Source organism: Pelophylax lessonae, assembly GCF_965119305.1.
Source record: "Pelophylax lessonae genome assembly, chromosome: 3".
NCBI lineage: Eukaryota > Metazoa > Chordata > Amphibia > Anura > Ranidae > Pelophylax > Pelophylax lessonae.
In genome coordinates, this window is record NC_138770.1 from 393,412,175 (window position 1) to 393,436,506 (window position 24,332).

A 24,332-nucleotide genomic window follows, 5' to 3' on the forward strand; every position below is an offset into this window, starting at 1 on the left:
AGGGGAGATCAAAGGGTTAAGTATGCTTCTAGGGAGTGCTTTCTAACTGTGTGGAGGGTGGCCTAACTGGAGGAAGAAAGAGATCCGTGTTTCTGCTTCTCCATCTTTCTCTGTGACAGAACGGCAGTCTGCCTTATTTACATAAGACCGTTGTTCTGCCTCTCCTCCGAATGATTGGTGGGTGCCGCTGGACATGGCGACTGCCGGACCTGCTGACTGGCTCCCGCTGTGTCCAATCATAGCAGGAGCAGGTCGACAGTGGCGCTCACGCGCCCCAGACCTATAGCACGAGCTGATGTACAGGTACGTCGGTTCGTGCAGGAGGGCCGCCTTGTCACAGTATATCTGCGTGGGGCGGTCTTCAAGTGGTAAAGCAGATCTGTACCCAAAATCTACCAGCTTGAAAAATTCAGGCAGACTGCTTTAACCTTCCTAGCGGTATTCCCGAGTGTGACTCGGGGTAAGATTTTAGTGCCAAAAGCGGTAACCCCGAGTCACACTCGGGGTAGCGCTAAGAAGATCGCTGGATGCTGGAGGAGGTTTTACTTACCTTTTCTCTGGGATCCAGCGAAGACTGCGGGCGGTGTGCGGCGGCGGAGCTCTCTCCCGATCGTCTGCGAGCCCCGGCTTCCGTCTCCGGCGACGTGGCGTCCGCCGGGGGGTGGAACCGGCGGCAAATTCAAATGTAAAATGCACCAAACACACTGACACCGTAAAATAAAATCACATTACATTGCCCTTGCCCCCCAGTGCCCTTTCCTGCAGTTTTACTGTACTTTTTATGTAAATATATGTATATATATATATATATATATATATATATACACATATACATTAAATATATATATATATATATACACACACACATATATATATATATATATATATATATATATATATATATATACACACGTATATATATATATATATATATATATATATATATATATATATATATATATATATATATATACACGTAATTCTTGTGAATGAGCAGCCCAAACCAACTGTATACATTATATATATATATATATATATATATATATATATATATATATATATATATATAATATATATAATAAATGTATACAGTTGGTTTGGACTGCTCATTCACAAGAATTACATGCAAAATAATGGTACCGCTTTCAGCACCTAAAATCCAAAAGAATCATACCGCCAGGGAGGTTAAGTAATAAAAAGCTGTATGTCAGAATTCTAAAATAAGAAAACTTTAAACGCATTTCTTCGTTGTGTTTGTCCAATTCTTAATGTTTGGATAGGTTGTTCTGTTTTCACATATTTTACCTACTGTACATCCCAGTCAAATTTAGCTTGAAGGACCTTAAAACAAGAGGACTTAGCACCAGCTATATTTTCCATTTTAGGTAATGTGTAAATAATTATTACCTCTCACAGAGATTGCAGAACTCTTTCCAACAATGCCTTTTCCTACCTTTCTCACCAGAAGGATGGAGTTATCTTTATTCGGCCAACATCCAGGGTCAGCATCTGCTTTATGAACTGCAATGTTGGCTCAGAAATGATACAGCCATGTAATCCTGATTCACATAAGGTTTGACACAGTTCAGTCCCTACCAATACCCTGTATCATGTGGTTTTCTACAAAGTTACAAAACCCCCCCCCCAAAAAACACCACACTGTAATAGTATATTAGGACACATCAGGTATTTATTTAGACTTAGTTACTGGAAGGTCCACTTTAATTTGAACTTCCTTGGTAGTGTGAAACTTGCCAGCCCATTCCTGCCTTCTGAAAATGCCTATTGGCCAGTGAGACCTCCCATAATCGTTTTGGGCAAATACAAATGATTGGGGGGGGCAGTTTGGTTGGTTTGGGTTGAAGACGCAAGCTTTAGCAGTACATGTAAGTGTTGGACTTTTGCCTTGTGGAACATCCAAAGTTTCAGCCATGACAAGAGCGCTTTAGAGGCTACTGCAACTATGCATTGCACCTCTAAAAGTAACCACACTTTAGACCTGCAGCTGCTTCATTTTGGGGTTTGATGTTAGTCGCTTTTAAAGAGCTCCTCTGGGTAATAACTTAATTCAACTTTGCACCTGTGCCGATATCAGAAAGTAATCCCAAATTACTTTAAAGTAAAACTGCCGCCAATTTATTTTAACTTTGGATAAATTATGGAAGACTTAGAACCGTATTAAGATTTTTAGCGCTGTGATTTCCCGAATGCATCCACAACACGCAGGAACAAGATTAAGGTTTCTGTTATAGGGCCAAAATGTTTTAGAGCTTGATATTTTCTTCTAAACAGAAAATCTATTAAAGTAGGACTATAGGTAAAACATTCTTTTATTATTTTGGATAGAGTAACTCCTGTCAATTTCTTTTCACCATCTGCATCCCATTGCAGAGATTTCCCTTCACTTCCTGTCCCAAAGCCAAACAGGAAGTAAGAGGAAATCCTTGGAAAATTTTAGGAAACCAGGTCACCAGAAGTAGTATCCCCTTTGGAAGGTTTCTCCTCTATTACTTTTCTAAAGGCAACCCTTTGGGATTTTCTTTTACTTTCATTTTCAATAATGGTAAATAGGACAATTAGAGAGGGTGAACCTCCTTAACTACCTCAATACTGGGCACTTAAACCCCCTTCCTTCCCAGACCAATTTTCAGCTTTTAGCGCTGTTGCAATTTGAATGACAATTGCGCGGTCATGCAACACTGTACCTAAACCAAATTTGTGTCATTTTTTACCCACAAATAGAGCTTTCTTTTGGTGGTATTTGATCACCGTCAGGTTTTTTTCTTTTTTGGTGCACAAATAAAAAAAGACTGAAAAGTTTGAAAAAAAAAAAAAGTTTTTTTGTTTAGGTTATAAAATTTTGTAAATAGATATGTTTTTTCCTGCACTGATGAGCACTGATGATGCCGCACTGATAGGCACTGATGAGGAGACACTGATGGGGTGGCACTGATGGGGTGGCACTGATGGGGTGGCACTGATATGCAGCACTGATGGGCACTGATAGGTAGCACTGATATGCAGCACTGATGGGCACTGATATGTGGCACTGATAGATAGCACTGATATGCAGCATTGGTGGGCACTGATAGGCAGCGCTGATGGGCACTGATAGGCAGCACTGATGGGCTCTGATTGGCGGCACTGATGGGCACTGATGGGCACTGATAGGTGGCACTGTTGGGCGGCAATGATCGGCACTGATCGGCACTGATGGGGGGCACTGATTGGCACTGATGGGGGGCACTGATGGGCACTGATAGGCGGCACTGGTGGGCAGTAATGGGCACTGGTGGGCGGCACTGATAGATGGCAATAACGGCACTGGTGGGCAGCACTGATAGATGGCATTGGTGGGCAACACTGATAGGGAGGGCACTGGGGGGCTCTCTGAGCCCTGCTTGCCATCCCTGGTGGCCATGGTGGGCATCCCTGGTGGTCATGGGTGGGCATCCCTGGTGGCTTAGTGGCACCCCCCCCCCAAGGCTGTACTGGTAATCAATCATCTGATTACCAGCACAGACCCCCCCTGTGATCAGTGAGTAATTAGAAATACTCACTGATCACCCCAGCAGCAGCACCGATCCTCTTCTCTTCTCCTCACTGACAGGATCTGTCAGGAGGAGAAGAGATCGAAGCCGTTACAACGGCTCTATTTACATTACATGACGGCTGTGATTGGACACAGCCGTCATGTGATCAGGAGGGCCAATCACAGGGCCCTCCTGCCGAATGATGTTGCTCTGTGTCCGAGGGACACAGGCACATCGAGATCGCGCCGCTGCGCGTGCCCGCGGCGGCGCGATCTCTCTCCTTCTGAAGGACGTTCCGGAACGTCCATTCAGAAGGACGAGACTCCCACCCGGCCGTATATTTACAATGGCCTGGGTGGGAGGTGGTTAATGGGGGCACAGCCCAGATAGCAATAAAAACTGAGAAGCATTCTAATCCTTCTCCACTCTATTCAAAACTAAAATAAAAGTTTAGCCTTTAGCTATACTTTACAAAAAACTATATTGGCCCACAAAAGTAAAACTCAACTGAAAAGGATGCTAGAATAAGGGCGCTTGCACTTTGATGCAACACAATTTTCCGGCAGCGTGAGTGCAGCGCATGTACCTGGGGTTTTGATGCAGGCTAGCTGCGCTTTGCCATAGATTTCCATTATGGAAGTCTATGGCAAAGCACAGCTAACCCTCACCAAAACTGCTGGTACACTGTACTGCAGGAAAATCTCGAGGCATCAGTGGGAAAGCGCCCCATGGGTGCACTTATTTTTGTGTACCACAGTAAAGCATCTGATGTTATAAATCAGTCTGCTTGAATCATGCTAAAATCCAAAACAAAAATAGCATGGAGTATAAGTATAGTATAAACCACAGGATTATAAAATGCAAAAGCCTTCACCACGAACCACTTTGTTAAACATGCAAGTTCTCTTCCTTGGCAGTATCATTGTGCTTGTTAACCACTTACCGACCGCCCAACACCCCACCCCCCCCCCCCCCGCCGTCTATTTACTTTGGTCCTTTGACGCTAAATACCGGGTTTATGGCAGCAGATAGCGGGCAATCGGCTTTCAGGTAAGGGTGGTCACAGTGGCGGATTCGCAGCGGGGTCACCCTTAGGGTTCGGCGGAAGAGGTGCCCCCTCCCGCCGCGTCCCGGTCATTTTCCCAGCTTACCGGACCCGCCGGCAGCGAGGGAAATTGATACAGTCCCAGATACTCTTAGACAGGAAGTCAAGTGAGGGCAAGATGGTTCTCACTCGACTCTATGGTCTTGGAGGACCGGAGCAACGTCAAACGTCATTGCCTAGCAACTGGCTTAAAGAGACGATTTTTTTTTTTTTCAACCATTTAGTTTTTTTTCTTTTTAAGTGTACTTGTGAGATCCATGGACTTTTTGACCCCAGATCTCACAATAAAGAGGTCCTGTCATGGCTATTTCTATTACAAGGAATGTTTACAATGGAAACCCCGTCCACATATGTAAACAGTGTTCAAACCACACATGTGCGGTATCGACATGATCGTTAGAGCAAGAGTAATTATTTGAGCCCTAGACCTTCTCTGTAACTCTAAGCTGGTAACCTGTAGAAATTTTTAAACTGTTGCCTATGGGATTTTTAAGCACCAAAGTTTGTCGCCATTCCGCGAGCGTGCGCAATTTTGAAGCATGACGTGTTGGGTATCCTTTTACTTGGCGTAACATTATCTTTCACATTATGGAAACAAATTGGGCTAACTTTACTGTTTTCTTATTTTTTAATTAAAAAAAGTGATTTTTTTCAAAACAATTGCACTTGAAAGGCCGCTGCGCAAATTCGGTCTGATAAAAAATATTGCAACGATCTCCATTTTATTCTCTAGGGTCTCTGCTAAAAAATATATATAATGTTTGAGGGTTCTAAGTAGTTTTCTAGCAAAAAAAAAACAGATTTTAGCTTGTAAACACCAAGTGTCAAAAATAGGCTTGGTCTTAAAGTGGTTAATAAGAGAAAATGCTGGGGTTGATTTACTAAAGACTAGGGTTGAGCGAACATGGACTGTATTGTTCGGGATCGTACCGGACTTTTGTGTGTTCGGTAGCTGGACACGGACCCGAACATTTGACTGTATGTTCGGGATACAGTCCGTTGTTTGGTTGTTTTGGCGCGGTTTCAACAGCTGCAGGGCAGCCAATCAACAAGCGTTTAACTAGTGTGCCCTTAGAAGCCATCACAGCCATGCCTACTAATGGCATGGCTGTGATTGGCCAGTGCAGCATGTGACCCAGCCTCTATATAAGCTGGAGTCACATAGGGCCGCACGTCACTCTGCTCAAACTATACTAGGGAGAGGTTCCTGATGCTGCTGAGGGAGAGATAGGAGATTATTGTAGGGGCAGGCTGGAGATTGCGATCAGGGAAAGAATAGGAAGAATCTTCTTTAATCAGACAGCGATCTACATAGATTTTATTGTGTGGGGGTGCAGTGCACGATCTGTTTGCCCTGACCTGAGCCCAGTGAGGAGGAGGGAGAAAAAAAAAACAACTTTTATCAGTCTGTTAGGTGTGCGGTGTGCAGCAGCCATGTAATGCAAGCTCAGTGCATATGTGTCTGCTTAATGTGGATTTTAAAAAAAAAATGTTTTTTCCTTCATATTTTACTGTGACTTACAGAATTTAGATACTGCAGTTCTAATCTGCTATTCAAAAAGCACCAATTTAAGGGGACAATTATTTTTCAGTTTTTCATTCATACTTTACTGTGACACTGTCATACAGCATTTAGACACTGCTGTTCTAATCTGCTATTCAACAAGCACCAATTTAAGGGGACAATTATTTTTCAGTTTTTCTGTTCTAATCTGCTATTCAAAAAGCACCAATTTAAGGGGACAATTATTTTTCAGTTTTTCATTCATACTTTACTGTGACGCTGTCATACAGCGTTTAGACACTGCTGTTCTAATCTGCTATTCAAAAAGCACCAATTTAAGGGGACAATTATTTCTCAGTTTTTCATTCATACTTTACTGTGACACTGACATACAGCGTTTAGACACTGCTGTTCTAATCTGCTCTTCAAAAATCACCAATTAAAGGGAAAAATAAAAATTTTCATTCATACATTACTGTGAGATACACCCGTTGGATACTGTTGTTCTATTCCGCTATTCAATAAACACCCATTTAGGGGAAGATCCTAAATTAGAGAAATATGAGGAGAAGGTCAAATAAGGGATGTGGCCTGGGTCGTGGTGCTGCTGGTGGAGCTCCTGTTGCAAGGAGAGGACGTGGTCGAACTGTTCAAGCTACACGCAAAAAAACCTTCCTCAGGTGTGAGTAGGCGACAGAACCTGCAGCAGTATTTGGCAGGGCCTAATGCGCCTCTACAAATGTTGAGGCCAGAACAAGTACAGGCGATAGTAGATTGGGTTGCTGACAGTGCCTCCAGTTCCTTCACATTGTCTCCCACCCAGTGTACTGCTGAAAGGTCAGAGTTGGCACCTGCAGCCGATGTCGATCAATCTTTCACCTCATCCCAAGCAGTCGAAGCCCCAAGTCATGCAGCAGTCTCTTCTTTTTGATGACTCTGTTAGCATGGTTTCCAGGGCCATCCACCTAGCCCTGCCCCAAAAGTGGAAGAGATTGAGTGCACCGATGCCCAACCACTTAAGTCGCAAGATGAGTACATGGGAGGACCATCGCATCACGTTTTGGATGATGACGTAACACAGGTGCAAACTGCTGTGGAATTCCAAATTGTGGAGACCGACAAGGAGGGCAGGGGTGAAGACTGGGTGGAAGATGATGTGGAGGACAATGAGGTCCTTGACCCCACATGGAATGAACATCATGCAGGTGACCCGAGTAGTTTGGAGGAAGAGGCAGTGGTCGCACAGAGCCACCAGCACAGCAGAAGAGGGAGCAGGGTGCAAAAGCGGAGCGGCCATGCCCTAGACACTACGCCTGCTGCTGCCCAACGCAGGGACCGAGCACACCAAAGCCAGCTCAAAGGAGTTCCCTAGCGTGGCAGTTCTTCAGACAATGTGCTGATGACAGGACATGAGTGGTTTGCACGCTGTGCAATCAGAGCCGGAAGTGAGGCATAAACCTTCTCAACCTGAGCACAACCTGCATGACCAGGCATCTAAGTGCAAAGCACGAGCTGCAGTGGAGTAGACACCTCAAAAACCAAGAAAGGTCTCTGGCTCCTCCTGCTTCCTCTTCTGCTGCAGTCTCGGCCTCTTCATCCACCTGTGTAGTGACAGTGGCACCTGGCACGCCGCAAACAGAGGATCTGCCAGCAACACCACCACCTGGGTCACCAACAACCATCTCCACAATGTCCCGTGGAAGCGTTCAACTTTCTATCTCCCAAACACTGGAGCGGAAGAGGAAGTATCCCCCTACCCATCCGCAATCCCTAGCCCTGAATGCCAGCATTTCAAAATTCCTGGCCTTTGAAATGCTGTCATTCGGTCTGGTGGAGACGCAGAGTTTTAAAAGCCTTATTGCGGTGGCTGTCCAACAGTACGTCATGCCCAGCCGCCACTACTTTTCCTGCACAACCAAGTGGGTGACAAAATCAGGTGTGCACTGTGCAACGCCATCTGTGGCAAGGTCAACCTAACTACGGATATGTGGACCACAGTAAGCACAGTCAGGGACGTTATATCTCCCTAACAGCACACTGGGTAAATGCAGTGGCGGCTGGGCCTGAGGCGGATAGCAGTTTGGCGCATGTCCTTCCACCACCGAGGATTGCAGGGCGCTTCAGTTTGCCTCCTGTTCCTAACTCCTCCTACTCCGCTTCCTCATCCTCTACCGCCTCCTCATCCTGTCAGCGAAACACCTTCACCACCAACATCAGCACAGCCAGGGGTAAATGACAGCAGGCAGTTTTAAAACTTGCCTGTTTGGGGGGAAAAAAACTCCACACCGTGCAGGAGTTGTGGAGGGGCATTGAACAGCAGACCGATGAGTGGTTGGTGCCAGTGAGCCTCAAGCCCGGCCTGGTGGTGTGCGATAACGGGAGAAATCCTGTAGCAGCTCTGGGCCTAGCCGGTTTGACACACATCCCTTGCCTGGCGCATGTGCTGAGTTTGGTGGTGCAGAGGTTTCTTAGAAATTACCCCGATATGTCAGAGCTGCTGCAGAAAGTGCGGGCCGTCTGTGCGCACTTTCTGCGTTCTCACCCTGCTGCTGCTCGCCTGTCAGAGCTGCAGCGTAACTTTGGCCTTCCCGCTCACCGCCTCATATGTGACGTGCCCACAAGGTGGAACTCCACCTTGCACATACTGGCCAGACTGTGCGAGCAGCAGCAGGCCATAGTGGAGTTTCAGCTGCAGCACGCACGCGCGAGTCGCTCTGCAGAACAGCACCACTTCACCACCAATAACTGGGCCTCCATGCGAGACCTGTGTGCCTTGTTGCGCTATTTCGAGTACTCCACCAACATGGCCAGTGCCGATGACGCCGTCCTTAGCTTAACTATCCCACTTCTATGCCTCCTTGAAAAAAACGCTTCAGGCGATGATGGAAGAGGATGTGGCACAGGAGGCGGAGGAGGAGGAAGAGGTATCGTTTCCAAGGCTTTCAGGGCAGTCATTCACAAGTGGCTCAGAGGGTGGGTTCCTGCACTCACAAACGCCAGGTAAACAATTGTCCTGCAGGGGCACAGTTCTGGAGGATGACGAGGATGAGGAGGAGGAGATTGAGGAAGAGATGGCACCATGTTCACAGCAGGGTGGCATCCAGGCCAGCTCATGGCCATCACTGGTGCGTCAAAAAACAATAAGGTGTAGCCACCCTTCTCCTGCGCTTGGTATCCAGACCCCTCGACCACACACTTCACGGGACTGACAACTGGCTTCTCAGATGGCTAAGGTCTTGCTGCCCTTAACGGACTGGGGTAGTCCACCGATACTAAAAGCAAAAAAAACAAAAAAGGGCGCACCGACCTAGCGCATTATCCTCAATGTAGGCTTTATTTAAATGACATTAAAAAATGGCTACTCACAGACGTAGATAAAAGTAAAGCATTTCAGGCTGGATTGCTCGAAAGTCCGTGTTTAGTCCATACAATCGTACATGATGAGATGACTGACGCGTTTCGAGGTCTAACCTCTTCTTCAGAGTCACTGGTGCCTGGCTGGGGGGATACAGAGGACACAGTCGATACACCTCCCACAGAGGACAGCTTTTCTTTGCCTCTGGGCAGCCTGGCACACATGAGCGATTACGTGCTGCAGTGTCTCCGCAACGACCGCTGAGTTTCCCACATTGTAACTTGTGCTGATTACTGGGTGGCCACGCTGCTGGATCCCCGTTACAAGGACAACGTACCGTCCTTAATTCCCTCACTGGAGTGTCAACGGAAGATGCGCGAGTACAAGCGTACGCTGGTAGAAGCGCTGCTGGTGGCATTCCCACCTGACAGCGGGGGGCACAGTGGAAGCACAAGGCAGAGGAGGAGGAAGAGGTCGCCAACACAGCCAGGGCACCGCCAGCACCTCAGAAGGCAGGGTTAGCATGGCCGAAATGTGGAAAAGCTTTGTCAGCACGCCACACCAAGCAGCAGCACCCACCAGCTGATATGGAACGTCTTAGCAGGAGGCAGCATTTCACCAACATGGTGGAGCAGTATGTGTGCACAAGCCTAGACGTACTGAAATACGGGTCTGCCCTCTTCAACTTCTGGGTCTCCAAATTGGGCACATGGCCTGAGCTTGCCCTTTACGCCTTGGAGGTGCTGGCCTGCCCTGCAGCCAGTGTATTATCTGAACGTGTATTTAGCACGGCTGGGGGCGTTATCACAGACAAGCGCAGCCGCCTGTCCAGAGCCAATGTGGACAAGCTCACGTTCATTAAAATGAACCAGGCATGGATCCCACAGGACTTGTCCATACCTTGTGCAGAATAGACATGTATACCGGCCTTACCCAGCCATTGTTGTATTTTTTTATCTCTTTTGGGGTGTACCCTAATTTAAAAAGAAATTTTAAATTAAAAACAAAAACCAGTGTTGGCTGCCTCATCCTCCTCCACCGCCGCTTCCACCTACACCGCCACATCCATCACCACCTCAACCTCCTACTCCATATGGGCCTTGTCCTCCTAGACAATTATTTTTGAGTTTTTTATGTTATTTTAAGTTATTTCCCTATCCACATTTGTTTGCAGAGCACTTGCCATGCTCTTAAGAAAATTTTGCTGCCATTTGCAGCCCTCTAGCCCTTTCCATGTTTTTGTTAGAGCCATTTTAGTGCTCCAAAGTTAGGGTCACCATTGACTTCAATAGGGTTTGGGATCGGGGTAAAGTTCAGGTTAAGTTCGGGTCACGTACCCAGACTTTTTTTCAAGTTCGGCCGAACCCGTCGAACCCGGACATCGAGGTGTTCGCTCAACTCTTCTAAAGACAAATAGACTTGTGAAGTTGTACTCATTTTCCCCAAGCTTAGTGAATTTGGTGCAACTCCAATCCTATCATCCAATCATGTGCAAGCAAAAATGCAGTTTTTTTTTTCCTATCACTGGATTGGGTATTCTTTACCAAGTGAAGCTTCACTACAGTCACTAAGCTCTGGGGAAAATGAATGCAACAGCACATGCAAAGCTCACAGTCTTTTTGCCTTTAGTAAATCAACCCCACTGTTTTTCAAAATGTGTAGGCATTAGATTCAGTTAAAAGAATACAACTGAATCAAGCACAATTTCTGCTACTGCTTTTTCTCTAAGCATAGCTAATGGCTTTAGAGCCGTGGACTCTCCTGCTGTTTGAATCCATCTAGCCTTCCTCTCTGGCCACACATCTGTACTCCCAACAATTGAAAAACAGGATTGCTGCTGTAAACATGTTTAGCTAAGTGGTCACTTATGTCATACTTGGTGCTGTCTTTCATCCTTTCCTAACCTGAACACTTTTATAGTGATTAGTTGCGCCCACTTAGCACTTGGTAAGTAGCAATTTGTACAGAATATTTATGACAGAATTTTGTCTTTGGTATGAAGCTGCAATACAACATTTTTAACTAAGCAAATAATATTCTCCTAACAATGACCCTGAACACCATCTAGTGGCTAATGCAAACACAGCATACAAACTAAATGGAAAACACCAAGAGTGCATTCATAATGCATGTTAGACTGCATTGTACTGCATATTATCAACACATATGCTGCACAAATATTCAGTGCAAATAGTTACCATATGCTAAGTGGGTGCAACTAATCACAATGAACGTGATCAGGTTAGGAAAAGATGGCATCAAGTATGACATATGTGAGCACTTAGTATGCTGCAGTGCATACCATCAGGACCAGGGATAGAAGACTAATGTACACATGAGGTACTTACAAAAACTGGTCTCCAAAACCGAACTATCACTGCTGAATTGGTGGGCAAAGTCAGCTAGCCTGCCCCTTCCTACTTCCTGCACATTCCTATTGGTCAGTGATATAAATATGCACAAATGTGAAATTGCAGATCAGGTTTTATCAGCAAGCTTACACACTTGTGTGCATGTGGGACTGTGCTGATTTTGATTGCAGCACCCTCATAGTTTTCTAGGGTAGGCAAATTCAGTTTAGCTCCTCTGTAGGCATAGCATGGCTTAATTGTGGTAGGAGACTGTGCAGTGCTTCAAAGGCTGTGGCTCTGTTACCTCCCTCTGTCTTCTGGAACTCTCTGGATAGTTCCAGAACCTAGTGAGTGGAGGGACAGCAGCAGCCTGAATATTTATGGAGTTTCCACCTATCTTTAGAAGCTTGGCAGTCTGCGAGCAAAATCCAGGGTCCAGCCGTATAAAGGTGACCCCTGTGCTGGGAGCTTTGTCCCCTGGGCAAGAAGAGAGGGAGCAGGAGCAAGAAGAAACAGAGAGAAGAAAATGAAGCCTCAGGACATTGCCCAATCTCAGGCACACCTAGGCTTAGCTGTAGAACCCAAGCAAAGGCAGTGCAGCCTGTTCAGGAGAAAGCCTTCAAAAAAGGGGACTGGGTAAAAGCCAACCAAACACCTAAAGAAAAGGAGGACATTGAAATGCAAAACCTCACGTCTGGGACTAGGGGGAAGCTTGAGTGCAGAACAAGTCAGCCAGGAGCACCCCATCATATCTCTACTTTAGGCCTGGAGCAGCCAGGTGCTGTCTCTTCTATGTACTTTTGTTTTAGAACTTTTTGCTTTGCTATGCTGCACTATCACCCTCACTGTTGGAGCTCAGTTCTACAGTTTAGATTAGAGTAGCCGGAAACATTAGCAGGTCCTCATTTGCTTTCCAGAGTTTACAGTTCTTCAGCTCTGGGTATCTCATACATCCCAACCCCAATTCAAGTTCTACACCAAAAATAAACACTGAAAACCAAAACCCCCTAAATGGTTTCATGAGCCAATTGGAGTGCGTGGGGGGGAAGCGCTAAATGATTTTCAAAACAATGGTGCAGCTGCCTTTTAAAAAATGCCAGCTCTCCTTCTAAGGCCCCTTTCACACATACAGTCCTTTTGTCCGTTTTTCATCCATTCATTGGCGGATGAAAAATGGACACCAATGCATCTCTATGTGAAAACGGATGACAACGGATGATCATCCTTTAACATCCGTTTTCATCCGCTTCGGTCAATGTCCGTTTTATGGAATGGATGAATGCCCTATTTTTCATCCGTCAAAAAAACAGATCGGACGAAAAACAGATGTAAACGGACAAACGGTCTGTTTCTCATCCGTTTTTGCATTGGTAGTGGATGTAAAAAAAACGGATGAAAAAAAACAGATGAAAAAAACTGATACATTTTGACGTGACTGAACTGATGAACTGAATGGACCGTATGTGTGAAAGGGGCCTTAGCCTCTTTTCACACGAACTATCCAATCAGATCCACCTGTCAGTTTTTTAGGCGGATCTGATCGGATCATCCATGCATCCCTATGGGGCAGCAGATGTCAGCAGAGACATGTCCGCTGACACCCGCTGCCATCCGCATCCGATCCTATCCGTTAAATCCGGATGGATGGAAACCCTATTTTCCATCCGTCCAGGGGATCGGATGAGAATGGACAGGCAATCCGCTCTCATCTGATTCCCCCATAGAGGACAGCAGGGCTCTGGCACCTCCCTCTCTGCACACAGTGTGGAGACGGAGCTGTCATCCGCCTGGTCAGCGGGGATCGGCGGATCGATCACCGCTGAGCAGAAAACGGTCTGCACCGGACAGCGGACCGTGTGACAGGAGCCTTACTGTGCATCATTCAGTCCTATGGGTAAATTGTACTATGAGTGACTGCTGGAGGTGTCCAAGAGTACAGCTATCCATAGGATTAAATGGGGCTGTGGTGTGCATGAACAGTATGACTGGTTAAAGTGATTCAAAAGGATTCAAAAGGTTTTTTGTCAAAAGCATGGTTTTCCACATCATAGCAAAACAGTGAAGAAAATTGAATTGCACTATCAGTGAGCCAATATGTTATTACTGTACATATAATTTTACACATTTATACATACATGGTAGTATCATATTTTTACTATATGTACAGATCTTTGGAATATAAATATTTGTATTTTACTGGAATCATTCTCCAGCAAGTTGCCCTGGATTAGCACTGGTTCAAATAGAACATTTAGTAAAATATGCACTGTTTTTACTAAGAGAGACGTTACTTGGGGAGGATGAACAGTAAAGCACAACCATTGTGTGACTCTGCAATGCACTGATGTATGTGATATAATATAAGGCCCTTTTATTCTGCCTCATTGCGCTAAAACATGTATTTCGGCCAGGTTTTTCAACAACATACAGTAACATGCATTCAGGGGTGCATTGCAGTGACAACAATTTTTAATAATACTTAAAAGCAGGCAATATGTTGTGGTGTGGTGTAGTATGCTGCATTAAAAAAAAGGTCTAATATTTTTTTTTGTGCGTTAAGGTGAACAGCCAGCCCATTCAAAATGAATGGGCTGCCTCAACTCTGCATACAACAATGCATTGTTACAGTATAACACAAGGCATAGTCTAAATGGGCCTAATAAACCTTGAGATTACATTAAGCAAACCACTTTCGCATGACTATAATCATATACACAAAAAAACCCTTATAGTTTAGGTATACCTATAAAAAGAGACCACCTTGTTTTACAAATAAATATCCGTCATTCTTAGCGTTTTAGATACAGGTGCAGATCATAAAATTAGATTACCAAAAAGTTAATTTATTGCAGTAATTCAATTCAAAAAGTGAAACCCATATTTTATATAGATGCGTAATCCACAGAGTGATATATTTCAAGCATTTCTTCCTTTCAATTTTGATGATTATGGCTTACAGTTGGCGAAAACCCAAAATTCAGTACCCCAAATCATCACTGACTGTGGAAACTTCACACTGGACCTCATGCAACTTGGATTCTGTGTCTCTCAATTCTTCCTCCAGACTCTGGGACCTTGGTTTCCAAATTAAATGCAAATTTTTCCACAGTCAGTGATAATTTGGGGAGCCATGTCATCTGCTGGTGTTGGTCCATTGTGTTTTATCAAGTCCAAAGTCAGCGCAGCCCTCTACCAGAAAGATCTAGAGCACTTCATGCTTCCCTCTGCTGACCAGCTTTATGGAAATGCCAATTTCATTTTCCAGTAGGACTTGGCACCTGCCCACACTGCCAAAAGTACCAACACCTGGTTTAATGATCATGGTATCACTGTGCTTGATTGGCCAGCAAACTCGCCTGACTTAAACCCCATACATAATCTGTGGGATATTGTCAAGAGGAAGATGAGACCACAGACCTAACAATGCAGATGAGCTAAAGGCCACTATTAAAGCAACCTGGGCTTCCATAACATCTCAGCAGTGCCACAGGCTGATCGCTACCGTGCCAGACCGCATTGATGCAGTAATTCAGACCAAGTATTGAGTGCATACTATACTGTATATGAACATACTTTCCAGTAAGCCAACATTTCCGTATTAAAAATCTTTTTTCTTTTTTTTTTTTTTATTGGTCTTATGTATTATTCTAATTTTCTGCGATACTGAATTTTGGGTTGTCACTAGCTGTAAGCCATAATCAAAATTAAAAGAAAGAAATGCTTGATATATATCACTCTATATAAAATATAAGTTTACATTTTTTTATTGAATTACCAAAATAAATTAACTTTAATTTTATGAGATGCACCTGTATGTAATAAATCTTGGCAGCCATGTTTCTCATTACATAAACAGGGTCCAATTGCTAATTTTCAATACTGCACTGTGGTTGTGCTTTACTATACCTTATCACAAAGCAAGTCTTTGATTTTTAGCTGACTCGTTCAAAACAACGCACTCCCTAAGCGGCTAACCCTAACAGAAAAAACAGCAACACTCAATATTTAATACACTAACAGTGTAATAAACACTCAACTTACACCACCAACTGTAACCATGCAGCATCCTGGTGAACACACATTTGCAAGCAATGATACAGTAATATCATGACACTAGACAGAACTGAGATGACGACAAGCCCTGTTATCACGTGCTAAATGTCATAGCTTGTTCTACTAATACATTTTACTGTCATATAAAATGGTAATTTTCATTGATTACATTTGTATAATAAATAACGAACATTATTGTAATAACCCTTTAATATGAGGGATTCGATTTCCATAGACAGGTAATGCATTTTCCCTGTTGGATGTAATCTGGATCATACACAGTGCCAGAAATATGTAGCAGGAGGCCTTTGTCAATCATCATCCATGTTCTGTTTGGCTGGATAAGCTTCTCTCAGCTCTCGCTAATTAGGGAATTAGAAAATGTTAAGCAATGTCAACTAATTGGGTGGTCCTATGACATGTTAGAAGGTATTAATGAGGCATGCAAGGTTTGAATAACGAGCAGGCAAAGCAATCTGTACAAAAGCTGTTACAGAGGAATTATTGATAGATATATATATATATATTTGTATTTAGATTAGAATTATATTTTTTTTGTATATTATATATTTGTATATTACAGATCCGAAATCTTCTATAGCTATGTACAACGTAAAGGCTTACAGCTACACATTTTAGTTTTTGGTGTATTTTAAAAATCCAACTTGCTGCATTTTGTTGTGGTTTGCAGCAAGGGCATCTTACATGATGAGAAATGGAATTGCATGTAAAATGGATAAAAAACATACCATATATTGTAATGCAGAGGTGCGAATTGGCCTTGGCTGAGAATCCTGCCTAAAACAGCTGACAACATGCAGCTGAAGGTATTGAATTGCTGCATAAATGTCTCCTACATTGTGGTCCAATATTCAAGTAAGCCACAATAACATACACGCTATTTCCAAAAGTATTGGGACACCTGCCTTTACACGCACATGCACTTTAATGGCATCCCAGTCTTAGTCCGTAGGATTCAATATTGAATTGGCCCACCCTTTGAAGCTATAACAGCTTCAACTCTTCTGGGAAGGCTGTCCACAAGGTTTAGGAGTGTGTCTAGGGGAATGTTTGACCATTCTTCCAGAAGCGCATTTGTGGGGTCAGGTACAGATGATGGAGAGAAGGCCTGGCTCGCAGTCTATGCTCTAATTTATCCTAAAGCTGTTTTATCGGGTTGAGGTCAGGACTCTGTGCAGGCCAGTCAAGTTTCTCTACCCCAAACTCGCTCATCCCTGTCTTTATGACCCTTGCTTTGTGCACTGGTGTGCAGTCAAGTTGGAACAGAAAGGGCCAATCCCAAACTGTTCCCAAAAAGTTGGGAGCATGAAATTATCCAAAATGTCTTGGTATGTTGACACCTTAAAAGTTCCCTTCACTGGAACTAAGGAGCCAAGTCCAACCCCAAAAAACAACCCCACACCATAATTCATCCTCTACCAAACGATTTGGACCAGTACACAAAGCAAGGTTCATAAAGATATGGATGAGCGAGTTTGGGGTGGAGGAACTTGACTTGCCTGCACAGAGTCCTGACCTCAACCTGATAGAACACCTTTGGGATGAATATAAGCGGGGACTGAAATCCAGGCCTTCTCTCCAACATCAGTGTCTGACCTCCCTAATGCACTTCTGGAAGAAGTCAAATATTTCCATAGACACACTCCTAAACCTTGTGGACAGCTTTCCAAGAAGAGTTGAAGTTGTTATAGCTGCAAAGACTGGGCCAACTCAATATTGAACCCTACGGACTAAGACCGGGATGCCATTAAACTTTGTGTTTGTAAAGGCAGGCGTCCCAAAACTTTTGGTAATATAGTGTACATGAGGCTCAATTCACAAAGCAAACACACCAGGATAGGGATACTTATACCTTTATTCACTTGCCGACCAGCAGTTCAACTTTTGGCCGGCGGCTCTGTTGTTCCCCCACAATGTACACGTATGTTGCAGGGAAACTTTCAGCTTTACAGGCGCATGCGTCCCCTGCTGCTCGTGCTGTGGTTGGACACAGCATGAGTTTGTCAGCAGGCATGAAGCCAATGAGTTTGGTTGTGAATCTGCTGATGGCTGTGGCCAACCACAGCACAGAGGTCAGTGTGTTAGTAAACACACAGCCCAGATCTGGCTTTTTTTTATTCTAGATTTTACCTATCATTTAGAGCGGAGATCAAGAAGAAAAGCTAGCCAATCAGAGTAAAATCAGCACCGTTGATTGCACCCCTGATCACCAATACAGTCAGCTAGAGTCAGTTAAGCTGGCCATACGTTATACAATTTTCTTTTTCAATTTCCTTTAGATTTACCTTTAACTATGTAGTGCAAGGGCCTGCCTGACTGCATACAAATTGAAAAGGGTTTAGGTTTGACCTAATATTATATGGTTTTGGTAAATCTAAAGGAAAATGCACTTGCAAACCCTAAGTGGCTGCCCCCAGATTCAGCAGCACCTGTTACCCCCCCCCCCCTTCACAGCCCAGCTCAGGGTTGAGGTGGAAACAGCCTGCTTAACAATATCCCTTGACTTTTTGTTAGCTGTTTTCCACCAAAAACACCGAAGACCTTTATATTTTGATTGTGGACCAAAGTAATGTTTATGCCCTACATCACTGCCCAGCCAAATTCATACTTTGCCAGGCCATTCGAGTGGAAACCTATCACAATTTCTGAACGTAAAACTTTTTTATGCTTAACATGGGCATTACAATAAAAAATGAATAGCGGGGATATTAGTCCACAGATCTGATTCATCATAGGCCTGGGTTCTCTGCTGCAATGGCCAGGAAAAGATATGAGAATACATTTTATGCATTACAGTGACAACCTCTGTCATTCCTGGTGTGATCCTGACTATTATCGGCTCCACAAAATTCAGCCCCTCATAAGTTACCGGTCTCAGAATTTTCTAGATCTGTATATGCCCCAACAAAACATCTGCAGAGATGAATCCCATGTACATTTTACTGGCAGGCTTGCAAACAAGCAATATCTCCCCAGCAAATGTGCCAGATATGAGGGTTTAAAATGTATAAGCTCTGTGAGAGGGCCACAGGTTATTCATACCGCTTTTGAATTTTTGAGGAAAGAGGCAGTCAAGTGCTGCGTTCAGAATACATACGGTAGTGCCTGCAGCACTGCAGGGGGAGATTTCGCTATCTGCAGTAAAAAAACAGACAAAAAAAACCCACAAACCTGTATGCCCAGCATTAGGAGCGTGGGATGGTCAGATGGCCATAGCTCCTATGCTTGGCCTATACTTTTTTTTCTGGTAGAGATTTTTTCATCCACATCGATCAATGTGAATAGAGCCTGTGGGCTGAAGGAAAAAAAAAAAAAAAAAACCCCAAAAAAATAACATTACATGTATGCCCAACATTAGAAGCGTGGGGTGGATGTGTGGCAGAGACATATACTTTTGGGCATACGCTTTTTCTGGCACAGATTTCATCCACATTAATACCATGGCTGAAAAAAAAAGAAAACATTACATGTATGCCCAATATTAGAAGCCTAGGGTGGATGTGTCGGCGGAAGTTTCCACTGTTGGGCATAGACTTTTTTTCTGGCATCGCATTTGCTGCAACAAGTTTTTGAAAAATGAAGAAAGAAAACAAAAATGTAATTTTTTTTCTTTATTTTAAAACCTTGTGACAAAAAATGAGATCTGCAAAATACTCACCATGCCTCTTATCAAATACCTTGGAGTGTCTACTTTCCAGAAAGGGTCCATTTGTACTGTTCTGGCATTTTAGGATCTCCAAAATGATGGTAAATATTCAGGAAATCAAATGCGCAAGTTACGGCCTTTGAAAGCCTAAAGGTATTTATTGGGTTTTTGGCCCCCCTACGTGGCTAGGCTACAAAAGTCTCACATATGTATCCCCATACTCAGAAGTAGCAGAATGTGTTTTGGGATGGAATGCCACATATACTTATGATGTGTGTGAGAAATAACTCATTAAAAGGACAACTTGTGTAAAACATTTTTTTTTCTTTTCAAAATGTCGGTCTCAAATGCCACCAAAAGAAATCTGTTTGAAAAAAATATATATAAATTTCATTTAGGTACAGTGTTGCATGACTGAGCAAATAGCCAGTTAAAGTAGCACAGTACCGAACAGCAAAAAATGGCATGGTCACTAAGGGGGTAAAACCTTCTGAAGGTCAAGTGGTTTAAAAGGCAATATTTATTTAAGCTAAGTCTAATAGGCTATGAAAATACATCACATGGCTGAAATAAAAGATCCTTATCCTGACATTAAAGAACACTGACTATTAAATTTTAATTTCTTCAGTATCTTGTTCAATCATTAACAGTTCAAAAAATGTAAAACCTTGATCCCGTCCCCCCCATATGTGGCAGTGAAGGTGAAGCAGCAGACTGCTGAGCTAATTTGTTACTCTGTTCTCACCAGCTGTCAGCATGTTCCTTGTTAGTACATGAGCACAACTGCTTGACTTTTGTTCTGCTTCTACCTTTCCTTTTCTGAGCCTTGCTGTACAGCAGAATACAAAAAGCTGGGGTCAAGTCGGGCCCTTGGTCCTATGGGACCCCATAGTTTGTTTATTGGGAACGGACAAAGAGCTTCCCCCCCAATGAATATCGCTGTGATACGACTGTTATACCTTGCCAGAAAACAAATAGCCAGACTTTGGTTGTCCTCAAACATCCCCTCTATAAAACATTGAATAGAACAGGTTAATCAGACACTTAGCATTTCTATGCTAAGTTAGCATTTCACTGATAACAGGAAATTTAGCTCGATTTTACAGGCATGGCTGGACACCCCTGGAATAGCCCCGGCTCAGTTGATCATAAAAAGACAATTTCAAGTCTGAGTATGTCGCACCTAATAGTCCTCCTATTTGGAGGAGGGTATGGAGGTATGTCTTCTAACAAGTTATCCTATGTGAATGAGTTAAAAATGAGTCAATTATGTTATTGTGCAAGGTTTTCGGAGAATTCTCGTCTTCATGGGATAGTATAATCTTCCATTGTGCACTGGCCCGTTGGCCATTGTTTTCTCTGTCCCAATTAAAATTAAAAAAAGAAAACTAACTAATTCTAATGTTGTTAGATTCTGGTGCCAAGAGGTACTCCCACACTGGGTATATGTTCTACTACTTTCGTACACCAATCTATTGCAGAATTTTGATGTAGTGGGTGAAGTGTTTCTTTTGCTTCTCTAAGCACTGCATTCTTCTTTTATATTATGGTTGCCCTTATATGCTGTAACCATTTGTTGTAGATTTTGTTCTTTGGCACAATAAACATTTTTTCTCACTAAAAAAATTCAGGCCCTTATACTATATTCATTAAAAAAAAAAAAATAGATTTTTGACTTACCGTAAAATACTTTTTTCTGAAGTTCATTGACAGACACAGCTCCATATTCTTCTTAACCATTGGGTTATGCTGCCCCATACAGGAGTAGGACAATGGGCAGGAAAAAACTTTCAAATCAAAAGGAGAAATGACCGTACTCAATTCGCTGATTTGAGTGCGGTCATTTCTCCTTTTGATTTGGAAGCTTCTGGATGACGGATCCGACTCGCACCAGTCAATATTGTCTCACCTGAGCGGCTTTGCCTTTGCAGGAAAAAAAAACTTTACCACACCTATGGGGCAGTCCCTGAAGGCATACACCCACTCACTCTGCTATAGGATTCAGTTTTGTTGCAAGCAGTGTCAGAAGTAAAAAAACCTCAACCCACTCAGCAATAGAGGGGGCAGGTGCTGCGTCTGTCAATGAACTTCAGTGAAAAGGATTTTACGGTAAGTCAAAAACCAAGTTTTCTCTATCGTTCATTGACAGACGCAGCTCCATATTCTTCTTAACCACTGGGACGTCCCAAAGCAGTATTTGCATGAGGGGTGGGAAAACAACACAGAGAAAGAATGTAATTTCCCAAAGGCTAAAATTAGCCAACCAGGTAACATGGAGCTCAACCAGGAGCAACTGGAGCTCACCTAGAAACAATATACACCCTCACAGAAAAAAATTGCTCTTTTAACCGGTTGCCGACCGCCGCACGACTATTTACTGCGGCGGTCAGCCCCGGCCAGGCAGAGAGACGTAGATCTACGTCACTTGCCTGTCACTTCCTTGTGAGCCTATAGCGGGCGAGCGCGCGCCCGCCGCAGCTTGTTCACAGGGAGGTCAGTGCGTGTGACCGGCGGACCCGATGTCCGCCGGTCACTCGCCGATCGTCGGTAGAGAGGGAGAAAGTCAGGCGGCTGATGTAAACAAGCCGCCTGTCATTCTCCCCTGTGTAGAAACAGTGATCAAACGGTTCTACTATGTAGGACCATTGATCACTGTTCCTACACTAGTAGCCACAGCCAATCACAGTAAAAAGCACGCCCCTAGGGACACACTTAACCCCTCCCTCCCCAATAAAGTTAACCCCTTCCCTGCCAGTGTCATTTTGCAGTAACAGTGCATATGTATAGCACTGATTACAGCAGTAATGTCACTGGTAACCCCAAAAGTGTCAAAAATGTCAGCCAAGGGTCCGATCTGGACCAAAAATGACAGAAATCTTTCCCTTACTTAGTAAACGCAATAACTTTTGCGCAAACCAATCAAAATACGCTTTTTGCAATTTTTTTTACCAAACATATGTAGCAGAAAACAAATGGCCAAAAATGTTAAAACATTTTGATTTTTACATTTTTTTGGGGGGGGAATTTCATATAAAAAAAATGTGAAAAATATTATTATTTTTGCAAAATTTACGCTCTTTTTTTGTTTATAGCGCAAAAAGTAAAAATCGCACAGGTGGTCAAATACCACCAAAAGAAAGCTCTGTTTGTGGGAAAAAAAGGACGTCAAATTCGTTTAGGTACAGTGTCGCACGACCGCGCAATTGTCCGTTAAAGTCAAGCAGTAAAAAAAAATCGCAAAAAAACCCCTGGTCAGGAAGGGGGTAAAATCTTCCGGGGCTTAAGTGGTTAAAGAGCAGCCTGCAAAACCTTGCGGCCAAAAGAAGCATCCAAGGATGCCAACACATCTACTTTGGAGAATTTAGTAAACATGTGCACAGACAACCAAGTTGCCGCCTTGCAAACTTGTATTACCGATGCCTGATGGCGAAAGGCCCAAGAGGCACTCAGCACCCTAGCAGAATGCGCATTCACAGGGAAAGGTGGAACCTGACCCTTAAGTGAATACGTCTATACCACCGTCTGCCTGATCCACCTGGATATGGTCGCAGCAGGTCCTTCTGTGAAGACAAAGAGTCTGATTTCCTGAAAAAGTAACTGCCAGGCAAACCCTAATTGCCCGAACCACAGCCAAAGAATGCAAGGTAATTTCCTTGGGATGCTTGGGCTTAGGACAGAGTGAAGGCAGCACAATGTCTTTATTCAATGGAAATCAGAAACCATTTTGGGAAGAAATGACTGATTAGGTTGAAGTACCACTTAATCTCTGTGGAACACCAGAGAAGAACAGTAGGAATGCGCCGCCAGTTCAGACACTCTGCAGGCAGAGGTAATAGCCACCAAAAAGGCTACCTTCTGTGACAGTGTAAGCATAGGAATCTCCCTAGGTTTACAAGATCCCACGAAGGTAACTGGGACCGTATCAGACGAGCCACATGACAAACTCTCTGGATAAAAGTGTGAATCAAAGAATGCGCAGCTAAAGGGTGTTAAAAAAAAAAACACAGCCAAAGCCGACACCTGGCCTTCAATAGTACCCAAGGCCAACCACTGCTCAACCCCTCTTTGAAGGAAAGCCTATATCCTAGCCACTAAAAAAGGAGTGTGGATGCCCCTTAATCGAGGGGCATCCACTGAGGAAGAGGCTGAGCCTCGAAACGCGTCAGCCGTTATCTCATTGGATTATGGACTTTCATATGGACTATTCCTGACACTGGAGCAACTGAGCCTGTTATGATTATTTTTACACCTGTGTTCGTGAGTAGCCATTTTTTACATGTTGCATAAATAAAGCCTATTATTGAGGATAATGCGCTAGGTCAATGCGCCCTTTTCTTTGTTTCTTTTTCCCTATGCTTCAACACCTGGCTTTTAACAGCCACGCCGTTAAAGCCAGCGACTGTAAAGCAGGATGGAAGATCGGCCCTTGAGACAACAGATCCTCCCTGAGAGGAAGTCTCCAAAGAGCATCGGAGACCAACCTTACCAGATTCTGCTCTTAAATGGAGATCGTCCCGGTATCCTAGTACCGCAATTCCCCACTGTCACAGCAATGCCAAAAACGGAGCCTACATGTAGGTGAAGACCCTGGGCAGAGGAGGCGAGACCAAGGAGTAACGCCACAAATTGATAATGTTCCTCTCCTACAGCGAAGCGAAGAAAACGCTGGTGTCAAGCATAAATAGGGATGTGCAGATAAGTGTCCTCGATATCGATAGAGGCCAAAAAGTCCCATTGGTGTAGGAACGCCACTACCGTACGAAT